The 14,660-nt window shown below is 38.8% G+C and overlaps 1 protein-coding gene across 4 annotated transcripts in view; it reads left to right on the forward strand.

Moving 5' to 3' along the window:
• LOC102227197 (proto-oncogene tyrosine-protein kinase Src) overlaps window positions 1-14,660 on the forward strand; it is a 39,334-nt gene continuing 24,674 nt past the window's right edge. For all 4 annotated transcript variants that reach the window (XM_023338642.1, XM_023338651.1, XM_023338645.1 and 1 more), the window contains exon 1: window positions 1-399. The gene's annotated coding sequence lies outside the window, so the exon portion shown is untranslated. The remainder of the gene's footprint in view (window positions 400-14,660) is intronic.

The raw sequence follows: 14,660 nt of genomic DNA on the forward strand, positions 1-14,660 counted from the left end.
GGTTTGTTTCTGTGTTGTTGCTGCAGAGGATCACAGCGTTGCTCGGCTTTTTCCACGGATCTCTGTGGGCCACGCTTGTCCACCCTCTTGTTTTCTGTCTGTTTAAGTTAGAAATAAAAAATCAAAATAAAAAAAAAATGTCTCCTCAGCTCCGGAGGGTTTCCCCATCATGACCTCACCGGGCCGCCGCCGCTCCTCTTCACCGGGATTCCTCATCGCTCCTCAGTGAGCCTGGCTTCATTTTGGCACCTCCTCGCTCCGCTTCAGTCCGCTGATTTTTTTATTATAATTATTTGTTATTTCTGGATCTGTGAGCTCGAAGTGTCGCTGAACAGATCATTGATGTTTTGACGACACAAATTTGTACCTCCAGAAGAGAGAAGAGACTAAATCTCCAGGGTGAGTAGCAAAAACTTGTTTTTCTTTTTTCACAGACTTCAGACAGAAGTTCATGAAAAATGAATGAGATCTCAGATGCATCAGTACCAGCTTTGTGTCATGAATCTTATCTTATCTGCACACTGTTGCGGTGTTTTCCTTGTTCTAACAGTCAGTTGTTGAAGCAATGCCAGCTGCTCCATCATTTCTGGTCCTTAGGAAATACGTTGCATACTTTTCATACCTCCATGCTGCACATTATGAGGCAATCACACCACACCTTACTGGATTCCAGCAGCGGCGACAATTAATTAACTTTAATAAAACTTCATTCACAGACTAGAACAGTATTCCAATATGAAAACTATAAGAGAATAATATGGAGAACTTAATTAATTTGGCAATTTCAGAGGCGGATTTAGTTGGACCTAAATTAGAGGACAGGTGTGGAATCCATTCTTAGTTTCATTTTTCACTGGTCTTATTTAACCTTGACTTGTACTTGTTGTTGCTATTTCACAGGTTTGTTTAACAAATACACTCTTTTCAAAATGTTTTTTTTTCTAGCCATGTGTTTCATAAACAGTTTTTACATTTCATCTGAAGCTGTGAATAAAAGTAGTTTCTGGAAATATATGAAACATGACAACAGCTGTTGTCATTTCCTTGGAAGTAACAGCATTTCACTATTCCAACTAGAGTTTATTCCTATAGTTTACCATCTGAATTTCATATGTTGTGTGCATTATTTTTTTAAGGCATCAACTATTATTTTTCTTGAAGTTTATGTAAGTAAAGTTTTGGTTTACCAGAATGGAAAAACTTACCTAAATTAAATTTTCTATGAAGAAACCTCACATTTCAGACCCCCCAAAGCTAAAATTGTACAGTTCTTAATTTCACTTCATTTGTTTATGTGATATGTGAAATTCAGTAGTTGTTAATTTTTGAAATAGCAGGTCTTACAAATATGTTTTGGACCTTACAGTGCATTAAATAAATTGGAGTCAATTTCCAGTTTGAGCTTCTAAACAGAAACATGTCTGTTGTAATTGTGAAATTAAATAAGAGACGCACCAAGAAGTAATTCTGCTATATTCCTTTTAAAACGACTTTGATAAGTAACCTGCCAATCAAACTAAAAACTAAACTAAAAAAAGCGATTTTTTTTTTATTTTATTGATCTGTTATTGTATCATGTGAAGGGTTATTAAATCAAACTAACAAAACTGTGTTGATGCTGTGACTGAGGAAAGAAGACTCAAAGCTAGCTATTTTCAGTTTCAGGTGTTTTAACATGAAGTCAGCAGGATCTATTTAAAAGGAAACTGTAATTTTCTGTGACGGGTGTGTCTGCTGTTCATTTAGGCTGTAAGAGAGAGAGAGAGACAGAGAGAGCTGTTCAGCAGATAACAGGAAGGCTGAATGGAGGAAAGCATAGAGGCTTTGTGTTTTTCCTTTAAGCTTGTAGCTTTTGTCTTCCTTGTCAACTGTGCTTCGTTTAGTCATTCACTGAAAATTGATCAATCAGATTTTTTCATCTCAAGCAGAATTTTTCTAGAATTATTGGTCATTATAAAAATATAACTGTATTTTCAAACCCATAATACGCACTGCTGGGGCTCCTTAAATATGATTAAAAAGTGTATTTCAAAAAGAAGTGATATGTATTAGTCAGATTTCTCCCTAACATGCATGTATTTAAATGCTAGAATGGCCTAAATCTCACATTTTTGCTGTTTTAAAACCTGAATTTCAGCAACGCCTGAAAATTCACTGGTCATTTTTCATCAAACATTTTGTTTAACAGAAGAACTTTGATCAGAATCAGTTTTCTATATTTGTAAGCAGTCACTAAATTATTTTTTATAAACTGTAAAAAAAATAAGGTATGAAAATGTTCAGGGTTGAGATCGTAATGGGGTTGAATAAAGACAATTCTATGCTGTTGTGTAAGTTTAGTTTTGTTTTATATCATATATTTTTAGATCTTATTAATCTAATTCTTAAGGAGCAAACAGAATAAGATAAAATTTAAAAAATGACATATAGGGAGATTTCTAAAATATGTGTTTCTTCTGCTGACATATATTCACTAGTCCTTTTTTAAAACAGGAGTATCAAACAAATTTTCATTTTGAGCCATATAAAGATAATGAATGTTATCAAGGGCCAGTTTTGCTGGAATGTATTGATAAAACCCATTAAGAAACTGTTGAAATATTAATGAATAGCTGCCTCTGCATTCAGCAAATTCATAACATTAAATATTGAACATCTTTTGACATTTATCACACCCTCCAGGATTTTGTGATTGTTTGTGCGATTGTTTTTTGTGATTTCTTTTTTCAATCAAAATTCTGCTCCTGCTTTAGAAATATTTAAAAATGTTTTTTACTAATTTTGCAGAAAATTTGTAATGAACTCACAATTATGCATTAGCGAGAAAAAAAAAAGCAAAAAGACTGGAGGCACTGATGTAATTCTGCAGTATACAGACAAAAATGCTTTGAATTGATTGATAATATTATATTTTATGACAACTTTTAACTTGAAGGTTCTATTTATGCGTCCTTCTAGAGTTTATAGAGTTTAGAGGGCCACATAAAAAGCTATGGTGGGCTGGATTTGGCCCCCAGGCCTCAAGTTTGACAGAGCTCGTGCGATCGAGTGTGACTGTAGTTTAGATTAACTCGATCTGACGTATTTTCAGGGGCCCGTGCGGCGGCCCACCTTTACCTCAAGGTTAGGACGGCCTCTGGAGATGCTGACTGTTCAAGCCATGGTTTCCGTTCCCACAACCCCACACACTTTAACCGACACGCTTCAGGATTAGCGTCTCCCACTCAGCATGGCTCAAATGTCCAAATATTGACTGTCTGTGGTGAAACTAATAATAGAAAAGACTGAATGTGCCAGAGAGAGCCTCAAACCAACCGGACCACAGCATTTTTGCCTGATCTTGAATAATAATTCAGTCAATTCCTCCTCCTGCTTACAGTATACACATCAGGCCTGAATCGATGCCAGACCACTGATCCAGGATCTGCCTTCATTACTGAAGATAATTCAAACGGGTTCAGCGTCTAGACAAGTTGTTCCTCTCAGACTCTTAAGTAGTGGCCTCCCTGTTCATGGACGACGTCAAACTGTCTGCATTTTTGCCATCCTGACATTGAAATATAACGCCTGGCATACACACATACACACACACACTCAAAGCCTGCTGTGCCACTATATCAGCGTGTTGCCACAGCTTTTTGATCTGCCTTAAACCTAAATATTGCACATAAACCCCCAGCTTGTTTTTTTCCCTCGCACTGTAATCCGTTCTGAAATCTGAAACCGTTTTTCCAGAGACTTGTGATGAAGCGCCATTAGATGACTCTTCATGGAAATAAAAATGCTAATACTCATGATCATCAGGAGTGCATATGACTAATCCTCCAGATTCTGCCAGAAGGGATTTTTGCTCTATTTTGTTTTCGTTTTTTAGATATTTTCCTCAAAGAATTAAAATGTTATGCAAGCAATAAAAAAAATGACACAAAAAAACACTGATTTCCCTTGTTTTTAGCATTACAGAAACGGATGCTTCTGCAAACACTGACTCAACAGACCATCCCTAATTATTTCTCACTGCTGCTATGTTGTTTTTTTTTCTAAATTGCTAATTGATGCCAGTTTAAGGACCTTCCTGCAGTGTTAGTGGTGCAGCCAGCTGATGCTGAGCGAGAAGCAGCTTGAAAAGGTCCGTTGCATTTCCTCAACTGTCAGACTTCGACTCCGCAGAGGGGACCTAATGCTCCCTGGAATCCCATGAATGCGTCCCAGAGAAAGCCAAAGATGTTTGTGTCAGCTCCAATGAGATTGCTGGAAAGTGCCTCTTGAGGTTCAAATTCCTGCTAATTGGCAGCATGGCCAGGCACAGGCGCCTTTGTTCGCTAATACAGGAGGTTTCTGTGTGTGTCAAGCTGATACACTGAGCCTGGCATCAATGAACTGTTTGTTTTTTTTTTTTGGGGGGGGGGGGGCTTCTGAGCTTGCTGCTCCAGGAGCATCGATATCGGCTTTAGGACAGGTCACTTCCACTTTTTTAAAACTACCTTTGAACGGCTTTTCTCAGGGATTGCAAAGGAAGGATTCAGGGTGCTCCACAACTCTAGATTGCATGGATAAAGGGAATCTTTTGAGTCAAATTCAATAAGCTGCTTTTAACCGCAATGAAGCAAAAGTGTGCAGGGAAGTCAAAGAGACTGCAGTCAAGCTTGCAGCTTGATGACTTCATTTAATTTTGCGGGTGTCCCATTTCCCTTTAGGACCAGTGCAGATGCACTGACACTGAGCTGTGAAGATGTAATTTAAATTTTTATGATATCATAAAGAATACACTCATGGTAAAAAGATATTGCACGCTCTTCAATTGCAGGGTTTTAGAAATGATTTAGTCTTCTACAGTTATTTCAATTTAACATGAAGTGTGGAAAAATACAGATTTATCATCATTATATATTAAATGAGGACAAAAAGGATGGCCTTTCTGCACCCAGTAGATTTAGGAGAATAAGTAGCAGCTAATTAAATAAAATAGAATAATATACTTTATCTTCCCTAGTGGGGAAATTCAAATCTCACAGTAGCAAGTTGAGGTAAGTGAGAGCATGCATATTAACGGAAAAGTAAAAAAAATCTAAAAATAAAAACAGCAAATTTACACAGTAAGATATGACTGTGCAGGTATTATAAAATATGTGTTTGTCCGGATCCAATATGGACAAATCGGTCCAATATAAGTATTGAATTGTATCTAAAGTCTCAGATAAAAGGACACTGATAGACTCACTCCACATCAGCATTTCATTGGTTGATAATAAATGACTCAATTGTTCTCACATCTATTGTTAATGTTTTCTGAGTAATATCACTTCATCAAGCCACATCCAACACTTCACACTACAAAATAAGTAATAAAAGTATCGACAATATCGCACCACTAATTGTTGTCCTGCCAGGTCCTTTCACATGAGCAATCAATCTTTGCAGCTCCTCCAGAGTTAACATGGAGCTGACAGTAGTTTTTGGCTACTTCTCTGCTTAATGTTGTCTTTGCCTAGTCTGCCTACCAACAGACATCTCAGATTTCAGTTTTATGAAATAAAAAAATGCTTATTTTTGTTCCATTTTACAGTTATGTAGAACGATGTGTTGATTCATCCCAGAAAGCTCCAGTAAAACACACTGAGTTTCTAATTTAACACAACTACCCTGCAAAAACACAAAATCTTACCAGTTATTTTTAGTCCAGTTTCCAGTACAAATATTTTAATACACGTTAAATAAAACAGAAATAGCTTACAATGAACATTTCATCAATATATTTATTGTTTTATGTCAATAATTCCTTAATGATGATGGAAAAAAGTTCTATTTCCAATGATAGATTACTTCCCTAGTAAGATATCTTTCTCGTGTTACTTGTAAGATAGTTTTGTCTTATTTTAAATGTGCTAAGATATTTACACTAGAAACTAAATAAGAATACTTGGTCCAATTTTGTGTGTTTTTGCAGTCTAAACTTGTTTAGTTTCATCCTTTTGTAAAAACTAGAACGGGTTTCCACACGATGTTCTGGCAAAGTCAGCTATTTCGGGTTTAGTGTGATGAATGCTTTGGCAAGGCACTGTAAAGTTTGGCCTGAATTGGGTCATCTATGCAGTGAAGGCGGGTTTTAAAATGAGTCGACGAGTTTTCAACAATAATATGAGACTGGAAAAGTCAAACAGAAAACTTGTACATCTGGTTATTGTTGCTAACGGCGATTCAACAGGCCACTGTAGTTAGCCTGTCACGCTTGGTCTTCAGTTTTGTCTTTGTCTTTGCTTAGTAAATAAGGGCTGTTTGGATTCTGTTGTATTTTTGAATGCTTGTTTGTCTGTGGTGGACACCAGATTATTACGCCCTAATAAAAAAGACGTTAGGAATCTAAATATGCGGGCTCTTTCTTTTTACGATAACTGTAAATATAATCCACTGGAACAGAAACAAAAACAGCAGCTTACAAATTACAGGAAATGTGAATGGGTCTTTACTGTAGCAGCAGCTGTAGAAATTGGAGCTTGCCTTTTGTTTTACTAAAAATACATGATCCTGGTTTGGTTTCAGAGCTCAAAAGAAAGCCGCGGTGTGATTCCAGCACCGATCTCCTTCATTTCCCTGCTGACTCGGTGTAAAGGCACTCTGAACGGGGGAATGTCAGTAACGGATCATGTATCCAAAAATGGGACATGAGATTTGCGATTGCGCCCTGCTGACTCAGGCTTTTGAATTTTTTATGTTGCAGACACGAAACGTCTGTCGCTCTGGCCCAGATTTGGTGCTAATTAGTGTCCGGCTTGGTACGCGGGCATATGGTTGAGCATGGGAATGCTGCTGCCACCTGTTCTCACATCGCTCCCGTCCTGTTGCTCTGTTTCTCTGTTTGAAATTGAAGCCCCAGTCGCCTAGTTAGGCTCTTTTTTACTTCTTTGTTGCTTCGTGAGCTCTTTGCTCTACTTTTCAGTAGTGATGCTCCAATCTGATATTAATATCTGTATTGGCTTTGATATTGAAAAAAGCTTCTAGATCAGGTATTGGTCACAATGTGCCCGATCCAGATCAATGCACATTTAATTATATATTTAACAATATATTTAGAATTCTTAATTGCACTTTCTGAACCATTTGAAAAGAAGGTTTTTCGCAATATATTTTTACTAGGTGTGCACCAATTTCAGTTTTCTGGCCAATCTTTAAAGATCCCAGATCGTGACGATTCCAATTTTGGCTAATGCTGATTTTTTTTTTTTTTTTTTGTCTGAAATGTTGCTAAATATAGCAAGAAGGTTGCTGAGTTGGCAACAGTAAGATGGCTATTGTTAACTGCAAACAAGCAGACATGACCGTGGGTCAGTCTGTCAGTCAAACCTCTCTCACTGCAGAGCCTAAGAGGACAGTTGTTGATTTTTAGAGTTTTGCAGAACCAGATAAGATCTACTTCACATGTATCAGTTGATCTCCTAAAATTAAAGAAATTGAGACTGATTTATCGGTGCACCCCTAAGTTTTACATGTTTGGCTGAGGTAGTCAACCTATTGCTTTTGTCAGTTTCAGTTTCTTTATTATTTATTTGAAATTGGCTGACTGAACAAATTAAAGGTGTGTTCTTTTTACACGTTTGGCCAGGTTTGTGAAGCTGTTGGTGCATTTAAGTGTGCTGTACTTGTGCAGAGTTATCAAATATTTTATTTTGTAACCAGGTTGCTGTGTATTGCAGACTTCTGCCCAAGTCCCTCTTGAAAATGAGATCTAGATCTCAACAGGGTTTACCTGGTTAAATAAAGGAAATAAAAAGTAATAATAATAAATACATTGTTTGTGTTTAAAAAAAGAAACGCTTTACGTAAAGTCATCACTGTTTTTTCTGTATTGAACCGGTATCGGCTGATACTAAACCTCAGATATCTGTATCTGTATTCTAAAGTTAAAAAAGTAAATCAGTGCATCCCTACTTCTCAGCGGCCTTGTTAACAGAGAGTTTCTGAATTTCACTCTGTTTGACAAAGATTTAGAGACGGTTTCCGCCCCAAAGATGACCGCTGCATAATAAAGGCGGCTGAATAGTCTGGATGCATAGTCCATTCACTCTGAAATATTCCTCCAAGCTCTCAATCTCTTGACCATTTGAATGGAGCACCAGATAGTGTAGATGCAGACAAACAGAGGATGGCTTGTATCCTCCCAGGATCCCCTGGCCACTTCCTGTCCCTCTGCTCTGGGAACGGGCCAGGGTGACACAGGCCACCCATCTCCCGCTCAATCCACCCACTGTTGCCTCAGTGGAAAAGCGATCCCTCTCGCCCCCTTATTCCCGTCGCTCCGCGCGCATCTTCTTGTGACAGGAAAAGAGTCTTTGGCTTTTAGAAAAGATGCCTCTGTGTGTGCAGCTTTGTGTAGGCGCAGCTGTGCGTTTAAAACGTGCCGGTCTCCATCCTCTGAGAATCACCGCAGTGTACATGGGATGGAGAGAAGGTTTTAGTGGAAATTGGGGATTCTTTTAGACTGAGCCTCCGGTCCAAATAAATCTATTTATTCCATCAATATCAGATGGGACAGAAGATGTGTCATTCCCTCTGACAGTACAGTGTAAAAATACTAAATCTTACCACATATTTTTTGTCCAGTTTCTAGTGCAAATATCTTTGTATACTAGAAATAAGACAAAATAAACTTACAAGTAACTTTTCAGCAAGAAGTATGAGCTTGTTTTCAGTCAATAATTCATTAATATTCATGGGAAAATTACTAGTTTCAGTGACAGAATATTTCACTTAGAACATATCTAGTACTTTTTCATCACTGTTAAAGAATTATTTAATTAAAAACAGCTCCTATATTCTTCTGAAAAGTTACTTGTAAGTTAGTTTTGTCTTTCAAGTGTACTATGACATTTGCGCTAAAAACTAAACCAAAAAGATTATGTATTTTTGCACTGTGGGCCCAAATCTTTTAATTTTTCCAGATTTTTTTGTTTTATGTTACCAAAAACTTTAGTTTGTGTTGCTTTTTTGAAATCAAATGTCTTCTCTTCTTTTTGCATTAGAGTGGCTTTGTGCAACGTAAAGTTTGACATCAGCAAACCACAGCATGTCTGTGTGTCAGTCCTTTTCTGGCAGCTGAAACGTTTTCAGGAAGTGGCGGCTCTGTCCTCTCTTCAGGCCGTGACCCCTGGTATCTCATCCATCCGTGCTGATGTCAGACTCCGATGAGATACAGAGCAGAGGCGTGGCCACCAACTCTCAGCTCTGCACTGATTGCCTCGCAGTCGGCGTCTGGTTCAGTGCTCCGCTGCCCCACCGACCTGCATTTGAATATTGAAATCAGGGCGCCCTGTGAACAAAGGGGTGGTTTAAATGAGATGGAGGAAATTACTGCAGTGTCGGGGGGCCTCGCCCTCCAATCTGCTATGGAAATGTCACGACAGGAAGCAGTTATGTTTTGATGATGAAGCGTGACATGGACATATTTCGTGTCTGCTTGGTTTATTTGTCTATCTCCAAGGAAGGAGGGTTTTTTGTGATCTTTTGTTTCACTTTCAGTTTAGAAACATAATATTGATCTCTAATTGCCATTAATCTTCCTTTCCCTTTGTGATGCAGTTGGAAGCACTAATGCTTTATAGAAATAAGGTGGAGGGGTTTTTAATTCTGCACTATGTTTGCATGTTCTCCCTGTACATGCATAGGTTTTCGCTGGGTACTCCGGTTTTCTCCCACAGTCCAAAAACATGACTGGTGTCTTATTGGTTTCTTTAAATTCTTCTTAGGTAAGAGTGTGTGTTGTGTATGGTTGTTTGTCCTGTGTGCCTCTATGTGTTTTCACACCTAAAACTAGACCAAAAATACTTAGTAAGACTTTGTGCTTTTGCACTGTAGGCCCAAATATTTTCATTTATCCAGTTTTTCTTATGTTTTCATTATTGGCATGGTCATTTAAAAAAGGTTAAACATTTCATTGTTGAGCAAATTGTGAAAAATAGTCATTTATCCAGAGTTTCAGTCCATTAGACTTGGTTTGATTGGGGACCAAAATTGCAACATTTGTTACATTTTCAGCTGGTGTGGTTCGCTTCACAAACCAAACTATTTGAGAAACTTGTTCCCTTCCTTGCCTGTGGTGGTGCTACACCAAGAACCACCAAAGGAAACAAAACAAAAACAAAAGATGTAGAATGCAACTTTCTTCTTCACAAAATGTAAGCAAGAATGGAATGGCATCAGATGTTAGCGTTTATAGGATTTCTCTTTATTCTTTGTTAAATTAACACCACAAACCATTTCTCTGCTTTGTTACTTAAATATGCCATGAAAATCAACTTGACCTGACTTGACTAACACTCCAGTACTTTATCTAGACCAGAGGTATGCAACGGCAGTCCTTAAGAGCTACTGTTCTGCAACTTTTAGACGCATCCCTTCAACAAACTTGAATGAAAAGGCTACATTCCATTCTTGGCAGGTCAGCATGTTCTGTAAAAACCTGGTGATTAACCCTTAATGTGATTCAGGTGTATTGGAGCAGGGATGCACCTAAAAGTTGCAGAATAGTGGAACTTGCCAGAACTGTATGATGGAAACTTTCTTTCTTGTTTTAAACCAAAAGAAGCCCAACTGAAGACGGGGCTCCTCATTACTTGAGGTGTTTTCGAAGACACAGAATGGGAGTAAGAACTGATGAGCAGGCACAATGCGACACCCTCCACACACCCTTTAATTCAATATTGACAATAAACAACGTGAGCTAGAATGTTTTCACAGCAGTTTGAACAACCACAGAGCGTGTGCCACGGCAGCGCCCGAGCAGGATGCCAACCTGGACGGACGGTTGTCTATACCTGCTTCCCCAAACGCATTTCTGCTCCGGGCTGTGGGAGCAGGAGTGAGGTTTAAACTCGCCTCATTCTCAGCCCTGCATTCCAGAGCCGTGACTGGGCCCAGCAACACCAGCGAGCCTCGGACTGCCTCAAGAACACCTGGTTCATTTTACATGCAGATGAAGTTATGTTTAGCGTATCTATATATGTATAGGTCTGTCTGCGTATTTTATGTAAAGTCCCTGGGGACGGAGGGTGTTGTATTTCAGCGCTGTCGGGATTCCTCATCCTGCATGGCAGTGCCAATGAGAAGCTAAACGGTACAAGTGCTGGAAAAGCTTTAACTCACTGAAGTGTGAGGCATATTCCAGTCTCCGTGGAATCGAGCGAATCAAATGCAGCCTCTTTGAAATGTGAAGAGAAGGGGTGAATTTAAGGCTTTGCTTGTACAGCACTCCAGTTCACTGCGAGGAAGCAACAACACACAGCCCTGTGCGATGCTGGAAGAGATCTAAAGTGCCTTTTTGATCTAGCCTGTGCCAGTTTTTTGGACCTTTTCATTTCCCTGATGCTTGAGCGTCTTTTCCCCCAGCTCATGTGATATACTGCTGACACTTGAACGGATGAAAGCCTGTTTCTTTTCCATTTTGTCTGAAAAAAAGGGATTGGAGGAAAAAAATAAGGGAAAGAGTGTAAGGATGGAGATAGACTATGAGGGACTAATCTAAGGGGTGAGGGGTCGTGGAAGGAATGGACTCAAAGCTCTTGAGGATTATCTTCTACTTCTTCTCCCTCCCCCATTTCGGAGGCTCATAACTGGAGCTGATGATTTCACGTGCTCCTAATGATCACAGATCAGGATTCGGGGAAGAAGGGATAAAAAGGTTAGGCAGGGACTCCATGCCAAAAGTAACACAACTTCAATGCTTGTCTGCAGGAATACTCACATAGTACTGCTGAGATCCCAATGCAGTACTAGGATTAGTACATGCTTCATATGTTTCTTGTCCTGAATCCAAAGTTCAGAAGATTTCATGAGTGACAGGAAAATTACACACACAATCTTACCAAGTAATTTTGCCCTAGTTTCTAGTGAAAATGTCTTAGTACACTAGAAATAAGACAAAACTAACTCACAAGTATATTTTAGCAAGATATTTTAACTAGGTTTAAGTCAGTAATTCCTTAATATTGATGAAAACGTAACTGTTCCATTGGCACATTATTTCACTTGTAATATGAGAAAAATATCTTGCTATAAGCGAAATAACATGCCAATGGAATAAATTACTTTTTTGTGCTTTAAAAGCAGGGTAACACTTCAGAAAACATCAGAGAGTGGAAATTCTTAAATGCAAAGGAAATCTGAGTACAAATCTCCTTCTGTTGTCTGTCACAAGAATAAACCAAAGTCTGTTCTGGATGGAAGGAGAGATGGGGCTTCAAACTATATTTTTTCACAAACACAAAAAAATCCCTTTGTTGCATATAGAGATTTAACAAATCTGTGATCATTAAAGCATGATTCTCCTTTTCATGCTTGCCTCAGTCTTGTTTGTTCCTAAAGCCAGACAAAATATGAAAAATACTATTACTATTATCCAACTTTCAAATTATTTTTAAGTGGTCTCACTGGTCTATGTAAGATGATCAAATGCAGTAAAGTTGGAAACCATTGAATTATAAGCTTCAGCATGACCAGCCTTGCATCAACATTTCGTTTTCTTAGACACCACAGGGGGCGTTCATCGATCAGGTTGGACCAGCAGAAAAGCAACAGAAAACTCATCTGGGGGGCAGAAATCATGTTTTCTTGTGGTAGTTCGGTTGTACTCCCTACTCCTGCTAGTCAGCAACGCAACTTATTGTTTTCAGCTTTTTCTACTTCTCATTAAAGACAAATTGTTGGAGTTCAGCTTCATGTTTTGACTCTTCTGTAAAAATAAAGAAGATTTATTGATTTTACCAACTGCATTTCATCAGGAATGAAATACCATAATACTATGTCTTTCAACTGATTTCCTCAATTCAGTTTTTGAATGAAAACCCACTGCTGTTGTGATGTAATTGATCTAATTTACCTCCCAACCTCTGACAAGTGCCAATTTCCAGATGACATGCGAACAGGAGCTCAACCATGACACATAAACGGTAGACATAAACCAACCTCGCTTGTATGTCTCATCTGTTGCTCGACCAGTTATCACCCAGCCTTGAAATCTGCTTCAGGGAATCTGGGATTGTTCTGGATAAGGGCGGTTACCTGTTTAACTGAAGTGGTGATGTAATCCTTAAAAACCCTAATTTTGAGGTGTTAAAAGCAGAAACATGAAGAGTGACGTTTTGAGCATGTTGACCTACTCAGCATAATGGAATGGGTGGGAAAGATAAAGAAAACAAAGTGTATCCCAGAAGCCTTTTGAAGCCGTTGGAATAATTTTTGTTTGGAGCTGATGCAGGTGGACATTTTCTGCAATTTTGTACTTTTGAGTTTTGTCAATAACTATTTTGTGTCGTATTAAATGGAAAATTTTAGATAAACCACAACGTAATCTTATTTTATAGGTCCTTCATTCACTTTTGTTTTAAAATCATAGTAAGTTGGGCCACAAACATCACTTTGGTACATCTATTGATTAACCTTGATTAAATATTTTTTGGCCGCCACTATTTTCCAAGTAAGTTCTTGTTTTTATTGTTGGGAGCAGATTAAAAGCAATTTCTCTCAATTATACATCTTTACTTAAGGCAGACATCTTAAACTCTTCAATAATTTGTTATTTTCCACATTGTTTCATTGAAATATAGCATTTCTTGGATCATTTGATTACAGTACAATAATTTTGTATTTTTAAAAAAGGTCTCACAGCCTCTCGATACTTTCAACGTGCCGATTTTGGCTAAATGTTTGGTCACATGCTCAGCAGAAAGCGACACCACCCTTCATCTGAAATGGCCCAGATATTTTCTTTCTGAGCCTCAATCCCAAAATAATTTGATACATGTCACACTCAGATTAGGAGCAGGGGATGACAGAAAATCTGTGAACCTGCAGTGGATGCCAGAAGCATTTATTTGGATGAGAACAAAAAAAACTCCCAGTTAGCCCTGGGTTTAGGATACCGCATCCAGCTACTTGGCTTGTCAAATTATTTTAATGCTTGCTTCACTGTGGCGTTTGGCAAACAAAAGGTGATTAAGAAAAATCTCTGGATCACTTTTGTTTGCTGGTTATCGCTGCATAGAAATATACTGTGCACACAAGCTTCCACACAGTGAAAGGGATAGGAGCTCAAAGACCCTGATCCTGTTGTAGAAGCCAAAGATCCTCAGGCTCCGTAAAGTAAATGAGTAAACATGATGTGACTCCCTTTGACCTATCAGAAAATATTTGCAGGTGATTTCACCTTGCCTCCGTTTCTCTGTCCATTCCCCCTCCGTCTCTGTTCCTGTATGCCTCTAGGAAGTGTCAAACGTCCCACATATTTCACAAAGCCTCAACTAATCTTGCCTTTTTCTTCATCAGATCGGTATGCAGTGCTCTCTGAGAGTTTTGGCCCAGAAAGTGTGGAGGGGTGTGTGGGGGCGTGTGTGTGTGTGTGTGTGTGGCTATCTTACATCTGTGCAATTTGTTGGTTTGTGGAATGCTTGGAATCACCTCCATGGCAACAGCGGGACCGTGCGAGTGCGTGTGTGTGCCGCAGCAAATATTGACTTCACCTCCTCCCCATCTTTGTGCTGCCAGTGTTCAGCCTTTACACACTTCATCCAGGATCCAGTCCTGGAACTGGGGGGAGGTGTTTACCTGTAGTCCTCCAAACATGGAGGAACTTTCTGATTCTTCTTCCATTATTTGCTTTTTGCTGTGTTACA

This window comes from Xiphophorus maculatus, chromosome 1, assembly GCF_002775205.1.
Source record: "Xiphophorus maculatus strain JP 163 A chromosome 1, X_maculatus-5.0-male, whole genome shotgun sequence".
Classification (NCBI taxonomy): domain Eukaryota; kingdom Metazoa; phylum Chordata; class Actinopteri; order Cyprinodontiformes; family Poeciliidae; genus Xiphophorus; species Xiphophorus maculatus.